At 37.7% G+C, this 22,512-nt stretch overlaps 1 long non-coding RNA gene across 1 annotated transcript in view; it reads left to right on the top strand.

Moving 5' to 3' along the window:
* Positions 1-3,453: 3,453 nt before the first annotated feature.
* The window catches only part of LOC135203125 (uncharacterized), an 80,342-nt gene continuing 61,283 nt past the window's right edge, over positions 3,454-22,512 (top strand). Inside the window, exons 1-2 of the long non-coding RNA XR_010311868.1 lie at positions 3,454-3,763; positions 11,309-11,374. This is a non-coding gene — a long non-coding RNA (uncharacterized LOC135203125). The remainder of the gene's footprint in view (positions 3,764-11,308; positions 11,375-22,512) is intronic.

Genomic DNA, 22,512 nt, shown 5'->3' with positions numbered 1-22,512 from the left:
AGCAGAAAGCCTAATTAATAACTATATGACTCATTGGATCATCTGTGCATTTGATTATAATATTTACGTGGATATTTCAGTTAATTTTTGTAAGAAGTTTAAGGATACAGTGTCTGTTTTATGTTCCACAACCAGACTAATTAGGAAATGATCTCAAATTTTCCTTTGCAAGTAGTATATACCTGGTACTTTCTTAATCATAACCAAGATTTAAGAAGCCCCCCCCCCTTCTCTCTCTCTCTCTCTCTCTCTCTCTCTCTCTCTCTCTCTCTCTCTCTCTCTCTCTCTCTCTCTCTCTCCGCGGACCCATAAAGGGAAACGTGCGTAGTACGATAAGTGTTACTGTCCAGGTCCCTATTTTTCGAGCAGTTTCACCAGTGTCCTAAGAACCGTTTCATAATAATTACTTAAGGTTACTAATTATATATCTGTGATGTTAACCATTGCAGAATATGACTTGGGTATAACTTTTATTTGGAGATGCCGACGTAGAAACATGTTTTACTGTCTATCACCTGATCTCTGGCAACTGTGTGATTTTGAAAAGCCTCATTACCTCAGATTTAACACCAGTTTTCTTAGAGATAGTTTATTGTACTGTACAGTGGAGAATTCGGCCAGCTGGTAGTTTAATAGAATCCCGTGATTTTATTATTGTATTTGTGTTCAGTCTTATAAGATGTCGATGGTTCAAGCAATGAATACGGAGTTGTTCTCTTCACGTATATTCTTACGCAGTACAGTTTTAGTAGAGATATGCGCATTTCGGGGCGTGGATGGCTTTTAATTATGAAAGATCACGAGATTTCGAAAGAACAGTGTTATTGCCGTGATGATATTTCCTACTGTTCACTTGAGGCATTGTGGTTACAACCATAAGCAGACTATTTTTTAGACTTGTTTATTGACTAAAGGATCTTATTGTTCACTTGAGACGTTGTGGTTGGAACCATTTGCAAGAAACAAAAAACCGTAAGTAAACTGTTTTTATAACTTTTTTTTTCTTTTACTAAAGAACCGTGCACACTCATGTTGCAATGTATTTTTATTATTGGCTTCAGAATCTTACTTATAGACCCATGTAGTTTTTTTTACATTGGCTTCAGAACCTTGCACATAGACCCATGTTTTAATGGATACTTATTGCCTTCAGAACTTTTTATTTAGACACATGTTGTAATTTTTGTACATTGGCTTCAGAACCTTGCATATAAGCCCATGTTGTAATGTATTTTTGTTGGGTTCAGAACGTTGATGTAGACCCGTTGTAATCTATTTGGTATTATTTTACAACACCTCCAACTTATTCTATAATAATTCGAGTGTTATAGATGCATTTGGCATAAAAAATAATTAAACTTTCTCTCAGCATTTTTTTTGGGAAGTCCACCATATCCGAGATATGAATGTATATACGTATAATCACCGTCCTCGAATTATTTCGAAGTGTGTGTATACTTTAATACTGACACAGTCTGTGCTCTGATGCGAGTTTGTTTTCCCTTAAAATTGCATTGTGGTTAGTTACGGCCTATGTCTAGGAGTCACGTGACCTCATGTCAGACATTTTCTCTTGTCATTTAGTTCAAGAATCAAGTCTTTCATGAAGTGAATATACGTATGTCCAGTCTGTGTTCCTCCTGTAATTTTGAAAAATTCCGGTTAATTCCTAATTGTTATGAATATTAACCACAATGCGTCGATATTTTAAGGCAACACGGAGTGTTAACCGGTTATGTTTCTGATAAAAGACGTAGAAAAAGAAAATATTGTAATAGTTACTGATGACTACGACGATGAGACTGTAGTCACTACCGTCTTGTTCTGGATAGAACCATCAAAACGTTTTTGTCCAATTAAGGTAATTGTATAATTTTATTTTAAAGTGACAGCAGGAAGCATAGGTAGCAAGTAAATGGTGGGGTCAGTCAGGGGTGGGGAGTCCCCGGCTAAGCAATACTGTCTACAAGGATGGTGTTCTTTGTGATCAGTTGGTTTGTCTGGGCGGGTGGAGACCCCAGGCCAAGTAACACACGGCCTAATACGTTGGGTTTGGTTAGGATGGTGCCTTTTGTAAACAGCATTTTTTTTTTTTACAACAGTTCCAACTCCGTATTTCTTAATTATGTATTTTTTTTATAATTTGTTTTGAATTATTATGATAATACATGCAGGAAATGAGTATTTTTTGCTGTTGCTATATGAAGTAGGGGTGTATAGTAATAACCCTAAAACAACTTATTTCCCACATGTATTACTATCACAATCATTCAAAAAACATTAAAAGACACAAGAAAATAAATAACTCAAGAAAAACGGAGTTGGAACTGTTGTAAAAATTTACCATGTATTATTTTGGCTTCAGAACTTTACATATAGACCCATGTTGCAATTACTTTTGTTATTGCTTTAGAATCTTGCTTATAGACCCATGTTTTAATTATTTTTATTGGCTTCTGAACCTTTCATATAAACCTATGTTTTAATTACTTTTGTCATTGCTTCATAATCTTACATATAAACCCATGTTGTAATTATTTTTTTTATTGTCTTCTAACCCTTGCATATAGACCCATGTTTTAATTACTTTTGTTATTGCTACAGAACCTTGCATATAGACTCATGTTGTAATTATTCTTGTATTGTCTTCTAACCCTTGCAAATAAACCCATGTTTTAATTATTTCTGTTATTGGCTTCAGAACCTTGCATATACTTAAAACATGTGATTACTTTTGTTATTGCTTCAGAACCTTGCATATAGACCCATTTTGTAATTTTTTTTTTTTTTATCGGCTTCAGAACCTTTCTTATACCCATGATATCGTTAATGCATGACGTCACATGTTGATGACCTTTTTAATGTGGTCTTTATGAATTAGTAAATATTTTGATAATAAATATACTTGCCATTTTTATCGTGGTGCTTATCGTGGGCAGCACATAAAATGCATTTGGTTCAAACAGAGAAGCTGAAGCATTTTCCTTCATGTTTATTTTTGAATTTTAAGTGTTGACAAAATTACCGGTTGTTATTAGTATTCGTGAACAACTTCATTTTGATGGAGCCCAGAGAGAGAGAGAGAGAGAGAGAGAGAGAAACAGTAAACCTAAGTATATTTTTTTCCCCGTTGGGATTGTCGACGATGCCAGTTTCTTCCGGTGGCTCCGGGGTGGGAGTGGCCTTTGGGGGCAAAGAAGGGCGACGAGAATTTTGGGTACAGAGACGCCCCTTACATCCAAAGGGGCAAGGGCATGAAAAAGGGAGTTGCCCTTCTCTCCATGGACCAGAGGGAAGGGGAAATGGGAAATGCTCTCTCTCTCTCCACTTCCCAGGTGCCGGGAGAGTAGGGGAGTTCTCCAACCCCCACTCCGGTTAGGGACCCTCCTCCCCTCGGCTTGCTAATGTTGGGGGTGGCAGGGATGGGGGCAATAGCACCTTCTGGGCTCGTCTCCCGTGGCATCAAGTGTGGCTGCCTCAAGGCGACCAGGCCCCAGTGTGTGTGTCCCTGTGTTACTGAGTGTGTGTACGTATTAGCTGCTGAGCCCCGTCGAACTTTTGATCCCCGTATATAAGTTTTCGAACTCGCTTCGAGTATAATCTTTTCTTCGCGAACTTTTCGTCTACGAACTAACAAGCCGATTGCAGCAACGGTCGTTGCGCGTTTTTAAGTGTTGTTGACCGGAGGAGTCGAGAGTGGCAGCGCCTCCCTGTCAGGCTCCCTAGGGCGAGGGGGTCGACCTGACACCGCTGCCCTAGACAGGTCAGTATGGGTCAAGGTCGTTCTGTTGTAGAATTGAGTTTTGAAATGTGCATTTTTTGCGGGTTTGGTTGGGTGAATTTTTAATGCAGAATTCAAGTCACTTGATAAGTAATGAATGGTGGGGTTTAAACTAGAAAGAATCTGACTTGAAAAGCAGTTTTCAAGTGCAGTGTTCATATGTGAAAAGGAATAAAATGTGAATAATAATGGTCCACAATGCTTGAAGAATATTTGCTTCCATTTAAGGAAATTTCGCCGAGATCAGTTCGCCAATTTTCTGGTCAAAAATAGACAACGAATTTAACGGTTCTTTGGATGATTTTCGTCCATTTTGTTATATTACCTCCTTTTATCTTTTTTCATTTTCTCGTGTTCTTGCTTTCATTGTAAATAGATTTGCAGCATTCACGGATTAGTTATTGCCACGGAAAACAAAATTAATCTGCCAAATAGCAGTTGTATGTGATTCATATGTCAACACGCATATCAGATAGATTTGGATGCGGAAGTGGTTCTCAGCTTTGTATTTGCTGTAATCAAGACCGAATATTTATTCTGATATATTGTAGTTAGTTCGATTTAAACTTCATTGAAAGATGTTGATTTTTTTATTTAAATCTAAGGCTGACGGGATGGTGGACTAAATACCGCACATTTCGCTTCCTAAAAGTGGGATGGTTATATGAAGCAGGACGAAGAATTTATAAGTATTGTTGCTAGTTAAGTAGGTAAATAAGGCGTAATTCATATGTAAGAGTGAAACAAAGAAAATGTCCAGGAAATATAAATTGCTGTAAACGGCCATTAAAACGAGGGAATATTATGTGAATCAGTGAGGGTAAGATAGTCGAGTTTTATTTGATATTTTGGTTCGTGTGAATGGTTTTATTATTATTATTATTATTATTATTATTATTATTATTATTATTATTATTATTATTATTATTTAGTGTTTATAGTGACGTAAGGGTATTACTGTATTGTCCACTCTGTCAGTACTTAATATGCAGTATTCAGTTTTAAAGTACCGTGAAACGAAAAGGGGGTAGAGGGTGGGTGGGAGAGTTGTCTAAACGGATATTAATGTGGGTACAGATTGGAAATATATTTCGTGTAGATATTTCAGTTTCTCTCTCTCTCTCTCTCTCTCTGGTGTGCTTTTCGTTAACTTATTCTTGTTCCTTTGCTCTTCACGTCGACAGCCCTCATTATTTCATGTCAGCCTACTTCAGTCTACAACCCCGCCCCCCTTCGCCCTCTATTCCCGCCTCTCTCTTTCTTGTGTGTTGTCTTGCCACTTTGCTTTCAACGTCGACGGTCCTCGTTGTTTGATGCCAGTCTACAACTTCTCTCTCTCTCTCTCTCTCTCTCTCTCTTCTCTCTCTCTGGAGTGTTTTCGTTAAGCTTATCTTGCGCTGTTGGTACAGTCCACGTTGTTTGAAGCCAGTCTACTAACCTCTAACCCCCCCCCCCCCTCACGTTTTCGCTGCTCTATTGCTACAGTCCCCGTTGTTTGAAGCCAGTCTACAAGTTCTCTCTCTCTCTCTCTCTCTCTCTCTCTCTCTCTCTCTCTGGAGTGTTTTCGCTAGCCTTGCTCTCTTGGTACAGTCCTCGTTGTTTGATGCCAGTCTACAAATTCCCCCCCTCCCCCTCCCACCCTTTGCTCTGTGCCGTGTTTTCGTCAACCTTATCTTGCCCTGTAGGTACAGTCCGCGTTGTTTAAAGCCAGTCTACCAACCTCTCTCTCTCTCTCTCTCTCTCTCTCTCTAGGACGCATTGTGCTTTATTTTAGCGCCATCCATCATGATGCAAAAATGCCAAATGCTTCCTGCTGCAAGTCGTCGTCGTCGTCTTGGCCGCTGAAGGAGTTTGCGAGCAAGCCAAGTGATTTTTGCTCGGCGGGACAACCGCCAACTATCTATCTGCTCTCGTTCTCAGGTGGACCCGGCAGTTGCTCCCACTGATTTTTCCGTTGCTCGTTGTTTTCTGCATTGAGAGTTCTATTCTGTAGCGTTTTGTTGCTATTAATGGCTAATGCTGGTTTTTCTGGCATTGGGGGATGGGTGGGGGAAAGAAGTGTGGGAAAATGTCTGTAGCTTAATTATACTTATTATTTTTGTAGGCCGAGTTCTGTGAACTTCGTGAGATTTTATATTAATGCATTTTTTTTTGGGGGGGGGGTGGTGTAGGGGGGAGGAGTTTTATTCTGTAGCGTTTTGTTGCTATTAATGCTGGGTTTTTCTTGGTATTGGGGTGAAGGGGAGAAGCGTGGGAGACTGGCTGTAGTTTAATTAATTTTTTATTTATTTATTTTTTTTTTTTTAGGCCAAGTTCTGTGAACTTCGTGAGATTTTATATTAATGCAATGTTTTTTTTGTTTGTGTAGCGTTTTGTTGCTATTAATGCTGGTTTTTCCTGGCGTTTGGGGGAGAAGCGTTGGAAACTCTTTGTAATTTAATTATGCACCCCCCCCCCTTTTTTTTTTAGATCAAGTTCTGTGAACTTCGTTAAATTTTATATTAATGTAATTTTTTTTTTGGGGGGGCGGGTTTTTAGAGATCGTTGGTAGCTTTATAATGCCAGTTTAGTTTTTTTTATGTGTAGGTCGAGTTGTCGGCGAACTTCGTGAATTTTTATTTTTAATTCGATTACATGCCGAGAGTAATGATTAGTAAATAAAACACCGGCTATGTTGTAAATTGTTAAGTTGTGAGTGTTTATAGTGTAGTTACCGCTTGTCTACTTTGAACTTCTCACTCATTTGATACACATCGATATTTTATATATATATATATATATATATATATATATATATATATATATGTATTATATATATATGTATATATATATATATATATATATATATATATATATATATATATATATATATATATTTATAGTGTGTGTATATGTATATGTATGTGTGCATGTATACGAGTATAACTGTAAGAGAGAGAAAAAAAAATAAAGTCACGACCTCGCTTAGCCTAAGAATATCAAGTGGATGTGGCCTCTGTTCTGTGGGGTATTTCCTTAATTAATTTATAATCCTGTAGGGGGTTGATGCCGTCAGTGCATCTCACGCGGTGCACTGTAGACATTATTAAGATTCTTTGCAGCGTGCCCTCGGCTCCTAGCTGCAACCCCTTTTCCTCCTTTTACTGTACCTCCGTTCATATTTTCCTTCTTCCTTCTTACTTTCCACTTCCTCTAACAACTGATTCATAGCGCAACTGCGAGATTTTCTTCCTGTTACACCTTTCAAACCTTTTCACTGCCAATTTCCCTTTCAGCGCTGAATGACTCCATCGATCCCAGACCTTGGCCTTTGCCCTAAAGTTCTCTATATTCTGTTTTGTTCCATTTCTGTGCTGGTGTTTTAGGCAACCGAATCTCCTTTATCCACCTGAACCACTAAGAAATTTTCCAATTACTTTGACATCTGTATTTTTTATTTTATTTTTATTTTTTATTTTTAATATTTATTTTTTATTTTTACAATTATCCGTTTTGCTCAATCGATTATTACCTCTGGAAATGAATGAGTGAATAAAAAATAAACACGATTGTATATATATATATATACATATATATATATATATATATATATATATATATATAGATATATATATATATAATATATATATATATATATAATAGTTATATATACATATATATATATTATAATAATATATCCGACCACTGAGCTGATTAACAGCTCTTCTAGGGCTGGTTCGAAGGATCAGATATTTTTACGTGGCTCGAAACCAATTGGTTACCTAGCAACGGGACCTACAGCTTATTGTAGGATCCGGACCACATTATACCGAGAAATTAATTTCTAAGCATCAGAAATAAATAAGTCTAATTCCACGTTGGCAGAGCGGGGAAGCGAACCCGGACTACCAAATCGGTAGGCGAGCACGTAAACAGACTCGTCCAACGAGGACCATTTTCAATTAGACAATGTTCTGTACCCGTTCAAATATAAGGCGAATTTTTTAATATTTGAAAAAATAGCATAGATTTTTAGTATTTCTTTTTAAAAACATTACGCCAATCTCCATTGTTTTGGATTTTAGATTGAGCTTTTTTTTTTTTAAATGCCACAATTACCGATTTTTTGTCTAAATTGCCACTTTATCGATTTTTTTAAATGACACATTTACCGATTTTTTTCTAAATTGCCATATTTACAGAATTATTTTTCAAAATTGCCACGTTTACCGAATTTTTTTTCTGAATGCCAAATTTACAGAATTTTTTTTATTTTCAAAATTGCCACATTTACTGAATTTGTTTATTTTCTAAATTGCCACATTTCCCGAATTTTTTTATTTTGTAAATTGCCATATTTAACGATTTTTTTTATTTTCTAAATTGCCATAATTACCGATTTTTTTTATTTTCAAAATTGCCACATTTACCGAATTTTAGTATTTGCAAAATTGCCACATTTACCGAATTTATTTTCTAAATTGCCACTTTTACCGAATTTTTATATTTTGTAAATTACCACATTTAGCGAATGTTTTTCTGCTTTCTAAATGCCACATTTACCGTTTTTTTTTTTTTTTTTTTTCTAAATTGCCACATTTACTGAATTTTTTTTAAATACCACATATACCGCATTTTTTTCTAAATTGCCACATTTACAGAAACAACATGTAGCATATTTACGCCTTACTTCTGTCGTTCTACCTAATCCTTTCATCTCTTTCCCCTCAGAGTTATCAGCGTATCTGGGTTTATTCCGAGGTGGGGAATATTCAGACAAAAAACAAGAAACTAAAACTGTCTGAATTCTATAGGCGGAAGTTCTGTGCTTTGTGTCCTATGAAAACAGAGGTCGTTATTTTTCCTTCGTTTTTATCTTGGAGATCTCGTTAGTCGGAGGGATAGCGAAGGTGGATGGTTTTCCTTGGGTGCACTTTTTATTTTTATTTTCTCGGCGTGTGTTTTTATGGTCGCCTTTGTATGGCTTTTGACGTTTTACGAAAGCACCGGTAGATTTAACTTTTTAACTTTTCGCTGGCGTGAATTTTTCTGTGATCTACAGACTTGACGACTCTCTCTCTCTCTCTCTCTCTCTCTCTCTCTCTCTCTCTCTCTCTCTCTCTCTCTCTCTCTCTCTATATATATATATATATATAATATATATATATATATATGTATATGTATAATGTATAAGTATAATTGTAAATATAAGCATGCTGTATATACTGCATATGTATATATATATGTATATATACATACATACATATATATATATATATATATATATATATATATATATATTTATATATATATATATATATATATATATATATATATATAGATATATATTCAATATATCTATATATTTGAGAGAGAGAAAGATAGAGCATGTATCAGCATGAATACGTCTCACATTAAGCAAAATAAGAGTCTTTTTCATACGCAAACAAAAGCCGATAGGCGGGTTTTCTCAAAACAGGAGCAAAATCTCTCTCTCTCTCTCTCTCTCTCTCTCTCTCTCTCTCTCTGCGTCATCTTTGGCTACGGCCCGGTGACTCAGATACCGCCATGACTTCAATCATGGCTATTTTCAATAGCGCACCATCACCTGAGATTTGTATCATTCCCGAATCGAGCTTAATGGGTGTATTATCAGCCCCGGGATTTCAATGCGCGGTCTGTCCACGTATTTGAGGTTGATTATTAGCATGGTCGGTATGGTGTTGGCGTGCCTCTCGGTGGCCGCGAGTTCGATTCTCTGGCAATCCACTGAGGGGTGAGAGATATGTATTTCTGGTGATAGAAGTTCACTCTCGACGTGGTTCGGAAGTCACGTAAAGCCGTTGGTTCCGTTGCTGGATAACCACTGGTTCCATGCAACGTAAAAACACCTTATAAATAAACAAACAAACAATTAGCAGTGTTTGAGCGTAACTGTTCAATTTCTCTCTCTCTCTCTCTCTCTCTCTCTCTCTGTTTTGTGCTTCGTGTAATTTGAGCTGTTGTACTGTATTATAATCTTCCTTGTTGGAACTGGAATTGGTATATAAAATCTAGGCCTAAGGCCAAGCGCTGGGACCTACGGGGTCATTCAGCGCTGTCAGGGAAACTGACATTTTACTAAGTAGGTCTAAATGGTGTAGCAGGAGGAAAACCTCGTAGTTCCACTACGAAACAATTATGAGAGGGAGTGGAAAGCCTTATGGATGAAAGAGAATATGGCTGGCGGTACAGTATAATGAATAAAAGAGGTTGCAGCTAGGGGCCGAAGGGACGCTGCAAAGAACCTCAAGTAATGCCTGCAGTGCACCGCGTGAAATGCACTGACGGCCCTTCTACTCGGATTGCGTTGGGAGTCTTTCCTGATCTCATTTTTTTATGGTTTTATATAGACCGATGTGACTGTCTACCTCAGGCACGAGTGAAAATCAAGAAGAATTGGGAAGGGGTAATAATGATAGGATATCCTTTTAAAGAATGGAATGTTATAGGAAGGCAGAGAAGACAGCAATTAGAGATAATTTCAGCTCTCTCTCTCTCTTCTCTCTCTCTCTCTCTCTCTCTCTCTTCTCTCTGCTATAGTCTGAAAAGTAACCTTTTCGATACATGAAAGAATTCTTAAAGCATATTCCACCATATTTAGGTCTTATAACTTCTTTTCTTGCTCAGCAGTGGGTAGCTTTCATATGTATAATTTTGACTAATAAAAAGATGCCTATAATCTCCTATACTGGGCGTTGTCTGTCTGTTCGTCTGTCATTCAATCACGGCCAAACGGCTGATCCGATGGGCAAGAGACTTGGCTGGGTTATAGTGGGGACCCCTAAAATAGTTTATAATGGGGTTTCATCCCACCTCCGACCCCCCCTCCGAAGGGGATGGGGGTGAGAAGGGATTCCCTGAACGGAGCTGGTTCTGCCTGTGAAACGGGGCTGGTTATGCCCGTAGACTTCGTTACTTTACGAATTTATCATACATAATTTCTGTATATATGTTTGCTAGTAGATTCAATACCAGCAAGCCATCAGAGATGTTTTTTTATGGAGCGTAGTTCTCGTCAGTTTGTATGCAAGAACTTTTACTTGGATATTTCTTAGTGCCCCAGGTTTTGCAATGCATCATCAATTAGCACTGTAGACAATTTATTCATTTATGCAGCACTTTTCATGAATAACTTTTCAACAATCGATATCCAGTTCATTCATGTGTATATGTGCACACTTCTGTATTCCATTCCTCGACATCCCATTACCTCGTCAAAATATTACCAGTAATCAGTCATTCTTCATCATCATCTAGACATTTTTGTTTGCTACAGTTTTTTTTTAATGGAAGAATATAGAGCATGATATTCCTAGGCAAAATTGTGTGTATTTCAACATACTTTTCGTTATGTCACATTTCCTTCAACATGTTCAGCTCTTCAGAATCTCCATTTGCGTTTCTTAATGTGACACCTCTTAGCTGTTCACTCACTTCACTAATATTACTTGATACACCTTTTTTTTTTTCTCTTGCAACATTACTCAACACTTACAACCACTTCAGGTGATGCTCTCGCTCTGCTTCGGTCTTCAGGCAGTAGCACGTTGGGCCGCTCTCAGATTCGCTCAGGTAAACACTTTGGGTTATTGCAGCCTTTTGGTGGTTATTAATAGTGTCTTATTCACGTGACCCTAGCAGTACCCAAAACGCTTGACCTTTAATGCATCTGTTCACTTGACTCTGGTCTAGTTTGCTCTACTTTATCTTAGGTGCCCTTGTGTATTTGATCCTGGCCTAGTCTGTCTTGAATGTTCAACCTTGTCCACTCATTTGGTGTTGCGTCTTTTCACTAGAATGCCGCAGTTCATCTACGTTTTTCTGGTCTAGTCTATCCACTTGTAATTTGAAAATTGCAGTAATTTGGCCTAGATGTTGTCCTCCTAGCATATGCCAACATACTTTTTATCTGTGTACTTCACATTGTAGTGATGGTCACGTCACTGTAGCTGTGTTTGTACTTGACCTGGGCCTTACTTTGTGTACTTGTTTTTATTGTACGCATTCACTTGATCGTTGCCATGTTTCTATACTTAACTCTGGCTGTGTCTGTCCATTTGACCCCTTTCCATGTCCAGTTACTTGACCATCCATCAATACCCTGACTGCATATCTCCAGCTCATCCTGCTGACACTTCCGACCCTGGTAACATCTGTGTACTTGAACCCTGCTCTGTTCATCCCTTGATTTGACAGTGAAAAGCAGTGTCCACTTGACTTTGCCCAAGTCTGTCAAATTTACTCTGTCCACTTTTTCTATGTCTGTCAAGTGGAATGGTTTTAGGCCTGTCCAATTTAATTTGGAAATATCCTGTCCACCAAAACTGTGATGTAGTCTGTATCTCCTGTTTATATTGATGTAAAGTCATATGTAGAAGAAATGCTCCATAGTTCATGGTACAAATTGCCAAAGTTCATAATTGAAATGGGGATATTTAGTAGAGGCTTTATTTTCGTTTTCTACTTTAAACTTTAACTTTTTTAATGTAACGTCAGTTTAACAGCTGAACATTATTTTTATCAAATTGCAGTTGCTAACGTCATCATCAGACATCAAACCTCACCCAAACATGAAACTTTTGAAGTGTCCTCTTGTTACCTATCCCACTTTCGGTTGTCGGAGTCTCCAGTGTATTACCCGTTGTGTGTTCGCTTTGCAATCAGTTAACCGTGCTCTTCTCTAGGTAGTCAGCTAGTGGTGTTTTTCGTATAGTCATTAACGCTTTGATGATTTTTAGCTTTATGTATTGTTGTTTCCTTCAGTGCCTTGAAGGCTTTCTTTAATTAGAATAGTGAATTACCAAATTTTGTTTGTTAATATTTCGCTCTTCTCTTAACCACGTTCCACCCATTGTCCCCTAAAAAGAATAGCTTGAATTAAAATTGACATTGTCCATTGCTGATAGCTTGGATTAAAATTGACATTGTCCATTGCTGATAGCTTGAATTAAAATTGACATTGTCCATTGCTAAGTCAAAGACAACTGTTATGTCGTAAGCCCTGAATATTTGTCATCAGTCCCTTGATGAGTTTCTTTAATTAGAATATTAGTTTGCAGTACTTTTTTCTTATTTCCTTCCTTGCCAACCACGTTTCACCCATTAATCTTAACAGGAACAGGTTGAGTCAAAATTGTAGTCATTGCTGAGGTAAACGTAATTCCTGAATTGTTACTCTTGCCCAGACGTACTGTAAATGAAAAGAGCAAATTCAAGTTGGCTAGAAGTAATTCAAAGAGCAATTCAGTTTGGTTAGAGGTGCATTAAATAAAAAGAGCAATTAAATTTTGCTAGAGGTACACTGAATGAAAAGAGCAATTAAATTCGGTTAGAGGTACATTAGATAAATAGAGCAATTAAATTTGGTTAGAGGTACATTAAATAAAAAGAGCAATTAAACTTAGAGGTACTACATTAGATAAAAAGAGCAGTTAAATTTGGTTAGAGGGACATTGCATAAAAGGAGGAATTAAATTTGGCTAGAGGGACATTGAATAAAAAAGAGCAATTAAATTTGGTTAGAGGTGCATTAAATCAAAAGAGCAGTTAAATGTGGTTAAAGGTATATTAAATAAAAAGAGGAATTCAGTTTGGTTAGAGGTACATTAATAGCACAAAAATAGCCCAGTCCTTTTTCATAAGTGTGTCACATTTTCCTTCCTGAATCCACCGAAATTCTGCCACGAACCCTGCCTGAGATTCATTGAATTTGAATGCGATGCTTTTCATAAGTGCTTTTGCTGCTTGCTGCTTACTTATTCGCCTTTGGTTCCTTGAAGTGCTTGCATGAGCAAATCAGTGCTTCTCCTCATTGCTGCATGAACTCGACTAACGATTCTTTTTCGTATCGGAATGATTGTCATTAGTAATTTATTGTTTTTTGAGTAGGTTGTTTAATAGGGTTGGTCAGTCAAAAACTGTGTTAATTTTGATTCGTGTCATTCCGGTTTTAGTGATCTTGCCTATTTGAACTTTTAGCAATTTTTCCGCGTGAATAGCTGGAATCCGCGACTCTCTCTCTCTCTCTCTCTCTCTCTCTCTCTCTCTCTCTCTCTCTCTGAGGTGTGCCATCTTCAATTATTGTAGCTTTCTTTTGAGTAGATTTAATGTAATAATTTTTATTTTACTTCGCATTTAATATATAAATCGAAGTCTAACAATCAGGCAGAATGGTTCTACCTGAAGATATTTTAGCTTTCGTTTGTTGTTGATTTAATAAAGATATTCTATATTTTATTGATTAACTGATATATTGTGATCCTTTTTTAAATTCAGTTTTACACGATCATGTCAAATGTGTGGCCAAACTCAATTCACGCACGCTCGCTGTTATGTGTGATTCCGCCAGAAGGAATATGCATAACTTTAAATTTTGCCCTGTTATAGAACAAAATTGGCCATTTGATACAGTGTTGCCACAGGATGCTAATGAATAAATAAATATATAAAATATAAAATCCTGAAAACGCGCTCATGTGACACCGCCCTCCGTCGAATTGTCGCTTAAGACGCTCTTTTCCGGCACCGTTCGGTGTGTCATATTATTGAAGAAGACATGCTCTTGTGGCACTGCCTTCATTGCCATGATGCTGTCGCTTTGTTTCGGCAATGTCGTCGTTGAAAGAAGGGGGTGGGGAAGGGGCGAGCGGGGGGTGGGGGAGACCTCCTATTGGTACGTATATCACAGCCTCAAATGGTTGACACGGACACTCTGTAAGAGATGATGTACGGAGAATCCAAGCCAATCCTACGTAAATCTAGGAGAGAGGTCTACATCTTAGTGTAAACATCATCTTTAGGTTTTGAAGGGAATTGCGTCCTGTCAGAGTAACGCGCCTCTAAAAATATGACGTAGATTTTATAGGTGGACTTATATATAGACCGTAGGTTGGACGTTTGAAAGGAACTGTAAAGTTTTAGCGAACAGCATCCCTTGGATTAACGGGTGTTATGGTTGTCCGTTCGAATGGTTTGTGATCGCTTTGAAATCCGGGTACACAGCTAAGAAGTCACAGGGGGCTAGCAGGTAGGATTTCAAATCAGGCTTTTGAAAGATCTTGGACGTATTAGGTAAACATCACATTTTGGATAGCAGGGCTTTATGTTTATCCTTGTACTTAACAAGAAATCTTCTTTTCGTAAACCCGTTAGCGCAGAACTATGGAAGTTTTTCCCGTAGTGGTGGGGGGGGGGGGGGGGGGGGGGGGGGGGGGCTGCGGCGTTACTGGGTAGTACCGTCAGTGCACCTCACTTAATGCACCGTAGGCATGACTTAAGGTTCTTTGCAGCCTGCCTTCGGCCCCTAGCTGTTAACTCCTCTCATTCCTCCATTCATGTTCTCTTCCCTCCATCTTTTCTTTCTACCCTCCCCTAACAGTTGCTTCTCAGTGCAACTGCGGTGGTTTCCTCCTGTTCCACCTTTCGAATATTTTACTCCCAAGTTTCCCTTTCAGCGCTGAGTGATCTTACAGGACCCAGTGCTTGGCATTTGGCCTAAATTTTATATACAATTCAATTCCATAGAGATCTGGGTATAGGCGTTCAACTATGGCATTTTAAAGTACTATGATGTCTCGTGGAAACTTCTATCTCTGAACTAAAAACAGTTTTATTATTATTATATCATTTCAGTAAATAACTTGAGATTCAAGCTTCCAAAGGATGGTTTCAACTCCCACCGCAGATCCCGCACTGTAGCAGTTAGTAACTGATCATGATACAGTGCCAGACGCGAACCTGCGACATCTGAGTGGCATGCCACTTCACTAACCACTTCACCAGCAAACGGACGATGGAAATAGGAGTCTGTCCGAATAGAGTCTGTCGGATTAGGAGTTTTTTGGAATAGGAGTCTATCGAAATAGAAGTCTTTTGGAATTGGAGTTGTCGGAAAAGGAGTCTTTTGGAATAGGAATATATCGGAATAGGAGTCTTTTGGAATGGGAGTTTGTCGAAATAGGAGTCTTTTGGAATGGGAGTTTGTCGAAATAGGAGTCTTTTGGAATAGGAGTCTATCGAAATAGGAGTTTTGGAATAGGAAGCTATCGAAATAGGAATCTTTTGGAATAGGAATCTATCGAAATAGGAGTCTTTTGGAATAGGAGTCTTTTGGAATAGGAATAGGAATGGGGGTTCGAAGGATTTTCGTATGCCCTGTGATGGATAGGGACTTCATTTCTTTGACAGCGTCGAGTTCGATCAACTGTGATCTGTCGATTTTGTGTCGTTTTGAAATGCGAACGTTCAAAATATTATGTGGCTTGCAAAGGTTAATTCTCAAAGTGTATGTGTATCTACGTGTTTTACATCCATACATATATACCTATATATATACATACATGAATTTTATCACATCACCTTGATTCATATACACGCATTAAGCTACAAATGTCCTTTAATATCTATAATTCGCTCTACCTCGGAATTTATATATTTTCATATGTCAATCGAAGGGAGTTTTTTAGTTGATTATAATTTCGTCTGCTCATGGGCTCGAACCACGGAACCAAGAACTCAGGACGTGCAGTGACGACGTTTTACCCACGAGGCTATCACCGGTTAACATATATGAAAATGTGTTGATTCCGAGGTAGAGCGAATTAGATATTAAAGGGCATTTGCAGCTTATGCTCTTCGTCTTCATCTTTTATTGTTATAGTTGTAGCAAATAGTAGTAGAACGGTGGAAGATTATCATCGTCGTCTCCCCAACTTTTGTTGAGCCATTTTGAATCTCCCAAGAGACTGGGACGCCTCTTTGAGTCTTCAGAAGCAGTTATGAAGATTTATTACGGTGGAAATGCTATAAATAATCGTTTTTACTGCCTTTAAAACTCTCTACCCATCTTCCTCCACTTCTTAAATAATTTTTAGAAAAATCATTAACCTTTCTTATGATTTAAAAAGTCTTATTTTCGTTTAAAAAGAAATAATTGTAACAGAAAAGGCGAATTTTTAATTGTGGCTGATCACAGGACCAGAGGATTTTAAGTAAATCATGTATATATGCTATAATTACGGTATGAATAATGGTATACACCTTTTTTTTTACACCGATTCCCATAGGCCTATGGTATTGGCCTATGATTGATTGGCGTTCGACTCCACCATTTTTCTTGGCCATGATTCATATACGTATATGTATATATATATATTAATGTATATTAATATATATATGTTATATATATATATATATATATATATAAATAGATATATAATATATATTATATATATATATATCTATATAATATATATATATATATATAATAGTATATATATATATATATATATATATATATATAAATCCTTAGACCTAGGTTTACTTCACCCCTCCAATGAGACTTATCGTAACATCAAAACTTATCTTGTTATCTTGAAATGAAAATAGAGGGGGCACAGATGATGTATGGACGAATACATACACATTCCCGAGTGGAGGGACATGACCAAGGATGTCGCAGATGCTTGTTAGTATGTTCTCTCTCTCTCTCTCTCTCTCTCTCTCTCTCTCTCCACATGTCAGGATCTCTTAGAGGTAAAATTTTTTTTTAGAATGTGCATACTCCTCTCTCTATCTACTCCTCTCTCTCTCTCTCTCTCTCTCTCTCTCTCTCTCTCTCTCTCTCTCTCTAAAACCACATGTACAGGATCTCTTAAAGAGGTAATTTTTATTTTTGCATACTTTCCTCTCTCTCTCTCTCTCTCTCTCTCTCTCTCTCTCTCTCTCTCTCTGCAGATTTGCTCTCTTGCTGTATGTGCACAGGACATGTGCTTACCACGTGGGCAGGAACAGTTAAAAAAGTAATTATGTGTAGGCTTACGTTACATTACTCTCTCTCTCTCTCTCTCTCTCTCTCTCTCTCTCTCTCTCTCTCTCTCTCTCCATCCTGCGCGCATTTATTCCATGGTGTATTTTAATTTGACCATACAAAATAGTTCGAAAGTAAAATTTAATTCCAATCTCTCTCTCTCTCTCTCTCCTCTCTCTCCATCCTGCGCGCATTTATTCCATGGTGATTTTGGGTTTTAATTAACATACCAAAATAGTTCGAAAGTAAAAATTTAATTCCTCTCTCTCTCTCTCTCTCTCTCTCTCTCTCCTGCGCGCATTTATTCCATGGTGATTTTAATTTGACATACCAAAATAGTTCGCAAGTAAGGAATTAATTTCTCTCTCTCTCTCTCTCTCTCTCTCTCTCTCTCTCTCTCTCCATCCTGCACACATTTATATCATGGCGATTTTAATTTAACATACCAAAATAGTTCGAAAGTAAGAATTTAATTTCTCTCTCTCTCTCTCTCTCTCTCTCTCTCTCTCTCTCTCTCTCTCTCTCTCCATCCTGCGCGCATTTATTCCATGGTGATTTTAATTTGACATACCAAAATAGTTCGCAAGTAAGGAATTAATTTCTCTCTCTCTCTCTCTCTCTCTCTCTCTCTCTCCATCTCACCTGCACATTTATATCATGGCGATTTTAATTTAACGACCAAAAATAGTTCGAAAGTAAGAATTTAATTCCTCTCTCTCTCTCTCTCTCTCTCTCTCTCTCTCTCTCTCTCTCTCTCTCTCTCTCTCTCTCTCTCTTCTGTTGTGCCCTTAAAGTCATTACAAAGAAGATATTATTCGTTAGCACTTGGTGAGAATGTCACCAAATTTTTAATGAGTCGGCTGGCCGGAAAATAATACTCGTTAATTCTGTATTGAATGAGAAGACGTGACTGCTTAATTCGGGCTTAGTCACTCTAAGAGAATTTAATTGTTAATTTTTTTCTTTTCTAACATGCAGTCCTTTCGGTCCCCAACTACAACCCCTTTCATTCATTTTACTGTACCTCCGTTCATATTCTCTTAAATCCATCTTACTTTCCACCCTCTCCTAGCCATTGATTCAAAGTGCAACTGCGAGGTTTTCCCCCTGTTACACCTTTCAAACCTTTTTACTGTTTAATTGCAGTTTCGGCGTTGAATTACCTCATAGGTCCCAGCGCTTGGCCTCTGGCCTAAATTCTGCATCATATTCTATGAGAACATATCAGGGTATGGACTATTGTCTTTGCTGAAATGTCTGCGTTTTTTTAAACGTAATTTCACTGTCTCTCTGCTTTCGAATGTGATTCAACTGACATAGAAGTATATTGCTTGTTGTCATTTTTTTTGACAAAATTTGAATTAGCATTTTATAGCTTTTTTTTTGTTAAGTTATCTGCATCGACGGAGATTTTTTCATTGACCTAGTCCCTCGTTGGACAAGTCGGTTACATGCTCGACTACCGATCTCAGGGTCCGGGTTCGATTCCCCGCTTTGCCAGCGCGGAATCAGAGGAATTTATTTCTGGTGATCTGATATTCATTTCTCGGTGTGGTTCGGATCCCACAGTAAGCTGTAGGTCCCGTTGCTAGGTACATACAAATATCTAATCCTTCGGGCCAGCCCTAGGAGAGCTGTTAAGCAGCTCAGTGTTCTGGTTAAACTAAGATACACTTAACTTTTATCATTGACGTTTTGTTCCAGCGCCTCTCTCACTATTCAGGATGTATGGTGAGTGAGAGCGAAACTTGATACTTTACTGAAACAAGATCAAGGATAAAAACACTGTCGATGCATATAACTAAAAAATAAACTGATAAAATGCATAGCCGACACTTGTCAAAAAGGAACGAAATACAGAAGCTAAAAGAAGCATATGCTTCAGTGTCAGCTTTATAACATTCAAAACAGAAGGACACAACAAACTTAAAGTTTAAAATAATACTGAAACAAGAATTCAATGATAAAATCAATGCCGATGCAGCTCCTTCACATTATTGAAAAAGCGCATATTCGACACTTGCCAAAGAAGAGAGGACGATTAGCTAATAATATATATTCAAAGAATTATTCCTTCTTTCCTCTCCTCACAAAAGAGCTCAAGCAAAGTTCGGTTTAGCTCTGATAAATTCCAGCTCATGTTTTCTTAATCTGTTTAAAACCATGATATTTTTATTGGGTTGTAGTTTTCTGTAGAAGAAAACTATTGCCCCCAGATCTTAAAAATTACCGAGGCTAGAGGGCTGTAAATTGGTATATTGATCATCTAGCACACCAAAGTGCAGCTCTCTAGCTTCAGTAGTTTTTGTTTTATTTGTGCTTAAATTCAGTTATGATCGTGAGTCTGGTTTAACTACTGGTACCAACAGCACAGGCCACCACCTGCCTGTCTGAATGTTTCATGGACCGCGGCTTACAGTATCATGGGACGTGGCTGTGAGTTTCATACTCATTATACGATGTCCAGAAAACTCGATTGCGCCCAAGAAACTTCGAACGCCTCAGTGGCGTGGTCGGTTTGGTCTTGGCCTGCCACCTCGGTGGCCGCGAGTTCGATTCTCGGGCATTCCGTTGAGGAATGAGAAACGTGTATTTCTGGTGATAGAAGTTCACTCTCGACGTGGTCTGGAAGTCACGTAAAGCCGTTGGTCCCGTTGCTGAATAACCACTGGTTCCATGCAACGTAAAAATACCATACAAACAAACAAATAAACCAAGAAACTTCGGCACATTTTTTACTTGTTTAGCCCCGCCCCTAAACAGCCCGTGTTTACGAAATTCCTAAGAAATTCGCTCTTAATCAGCTTTGTAAAGGCAATGTCACACGAAGGCGTTTTCTGGCATCTATAATGGAGTATTTGTTAACGGTAATGAGGCCTGAGACTGTTTATATATTCAAAGTTTCACTGATATTCAGAATATTATAACACGTAGAAGGCCATCCAGTTTTGGCCAATTTTTAACTGGATTCAGATATAACGAGCTTTCAACTGCTGTCTTCAAAGACGAACATGAATTTTGTAACAACATTTTTGATATTTATTAAAAAAATAACATTTATAGCTAGATGATCAATGGCGTCGCCTAAGAAGTTGATCAGGAGGTTTTTCTTTGACATAGCCTGGGAATAGTAGTGGGTATTTTGGACTTGAATAGTCACTGATAAGATTAGTGAAAATTAGGTCAAGTGATTGGATTTGGGACTTTTAAATATGAACGTTTAGTAAAGGTAGTTGAAAACTGGACTATCTGAGGTTATTTGGATGTGTAATTGGTTGACAGTTTAGACTACCATACCAAGGTTGGTTAAAAAAAAATTCAAATAATGATCTACTTGACAAGGAAGCCATATTACGTTCAGTGCAATGGGTTTTGGGTGTCGTTTTTCAATAGGTCATGACTTTATATTTTTTCATATTATATTTTTCATAGCACAACTATCCATACCATTCACTGTAGAAGAGGAACCTTTCCTCTCCCATGTAGTATTTCGCAAATCATTTAAATCTCTCTCTCTCTCTCTCTCTCTCTCTCTCTCTCTCTCTCTCTCTCTCTCTCTCTCTCTCTCTCAAGGAATTTGCGAATTCATGAGTCATCCAGTTTGGTCAGACTTTCATACTGTATCAATTACAGGATGTGGAATCATTGGGTTTCCCCTTGTCTCCAGGACACTGTAGTCTGCTTACTTTTGAGAGGCAAGCTTGTTTTTGTCAAAGAGGAGGAGTTCTAAAAAATACGTAAATTTTCCAGTAACCTTACATGATTTTATGATTTCTCTCTCTCTCTCTCTCTTATTATATATAAATAAATATATTGTATGTATATATACAGTAAATATTATACATAATTGTAAAGTACGTATATTTATATTACACTGTATATATATGTATATTTTATATATACATACACACACACACACACACACACACACACACACATATATATATATCTATATATATATATATATATATATACACATATATGCATAAACGTGTATGTATACATACACGTGTATGTATACATACACGTACATATAAAACATCATGTTAGTTCCCTCAACAAAAGGCAAATCCTATCCTCTAGGATTTCAGGTCCCCCTCTGAAGTAGCCTTGAACTCGCGCTCGCGAGAGAGAGAGAGAGAGAGAGAGAGAGAGAGAGAGAGGAGAGAGAGAGAATATATCGCATATCACTGTGATCTCATCTCAAGGGAACGCCCGAATTTATAACGCTGTAAGGGGATCTGTGTCTATCCTTGTCCATGTTGATGGAAGGAGAAAGAGGTCTTGTTGATGGAAATTTCATTTTGACGGAGAGAAGGGGATTAAGTGAGAGAGAGAGAGAGAGAGAGAGAGAGAGGTGCCTGTAAGTCCATTAGTTTCATAAATTGTTTTATGTGTCTTTCTGGCTCTCTTCAATATATTCGAGGAGAGAGAGAGAGAGAGAGAATTTCTTAATCTGTAAGTCCATTAGCTTCATATATTGTTTTATGTTCACCTTTGAATATACTAGAGAGAGAGAGAGAGAGAGAGAGTTTTATTTTGTAATATCAGTAGCATCGTAATTCTCTCTTTAATTTTCATGAATGTAATATCAGAAATCTCAAAAACAAATATAAAAGTGATATTTTGAAAGCGAATATTTTCTACCATAATTTACAAATGAAGATTGTTGAAAATGACAAATTTGGAAGAATATATAATACCCAAACAAGTGATAATCTAAAGCGCCTCAGTGGCGTGGTCGGTATGGTGTTTGCGTACCACCTCGGTGGCTGCGAGTTCGATTCTCGGACATTCCATTGAGGTGTGAGAGATGTGTATTTTTGGTGATGGAAGTTCACACTCTACGTTCGGAAGTCACGTAAAGCCGTTAGTCCCGTTGCTGAATAACTACTGGTTCCAT

Source organism: Macrobrachium nipponense, chromosome 33 (genome assembly GCF_015104395.2).
Source record: "Macrobrachium nipponense isolate FS-2020 chromosome 33, ASM1510439v2, whole genome shotgun sequence".
In the NCBI taxonomy this organism is placed as follows: Eukaryota; Metazoa; Arthropoda; class Malacostraca; order Decapoda; family Palaemonidae; genus Macrobrachium; species Macrobrachium nipponense.
This window is presented reverse-complemented; position numbering and strand designations above follow the sequence as displayed.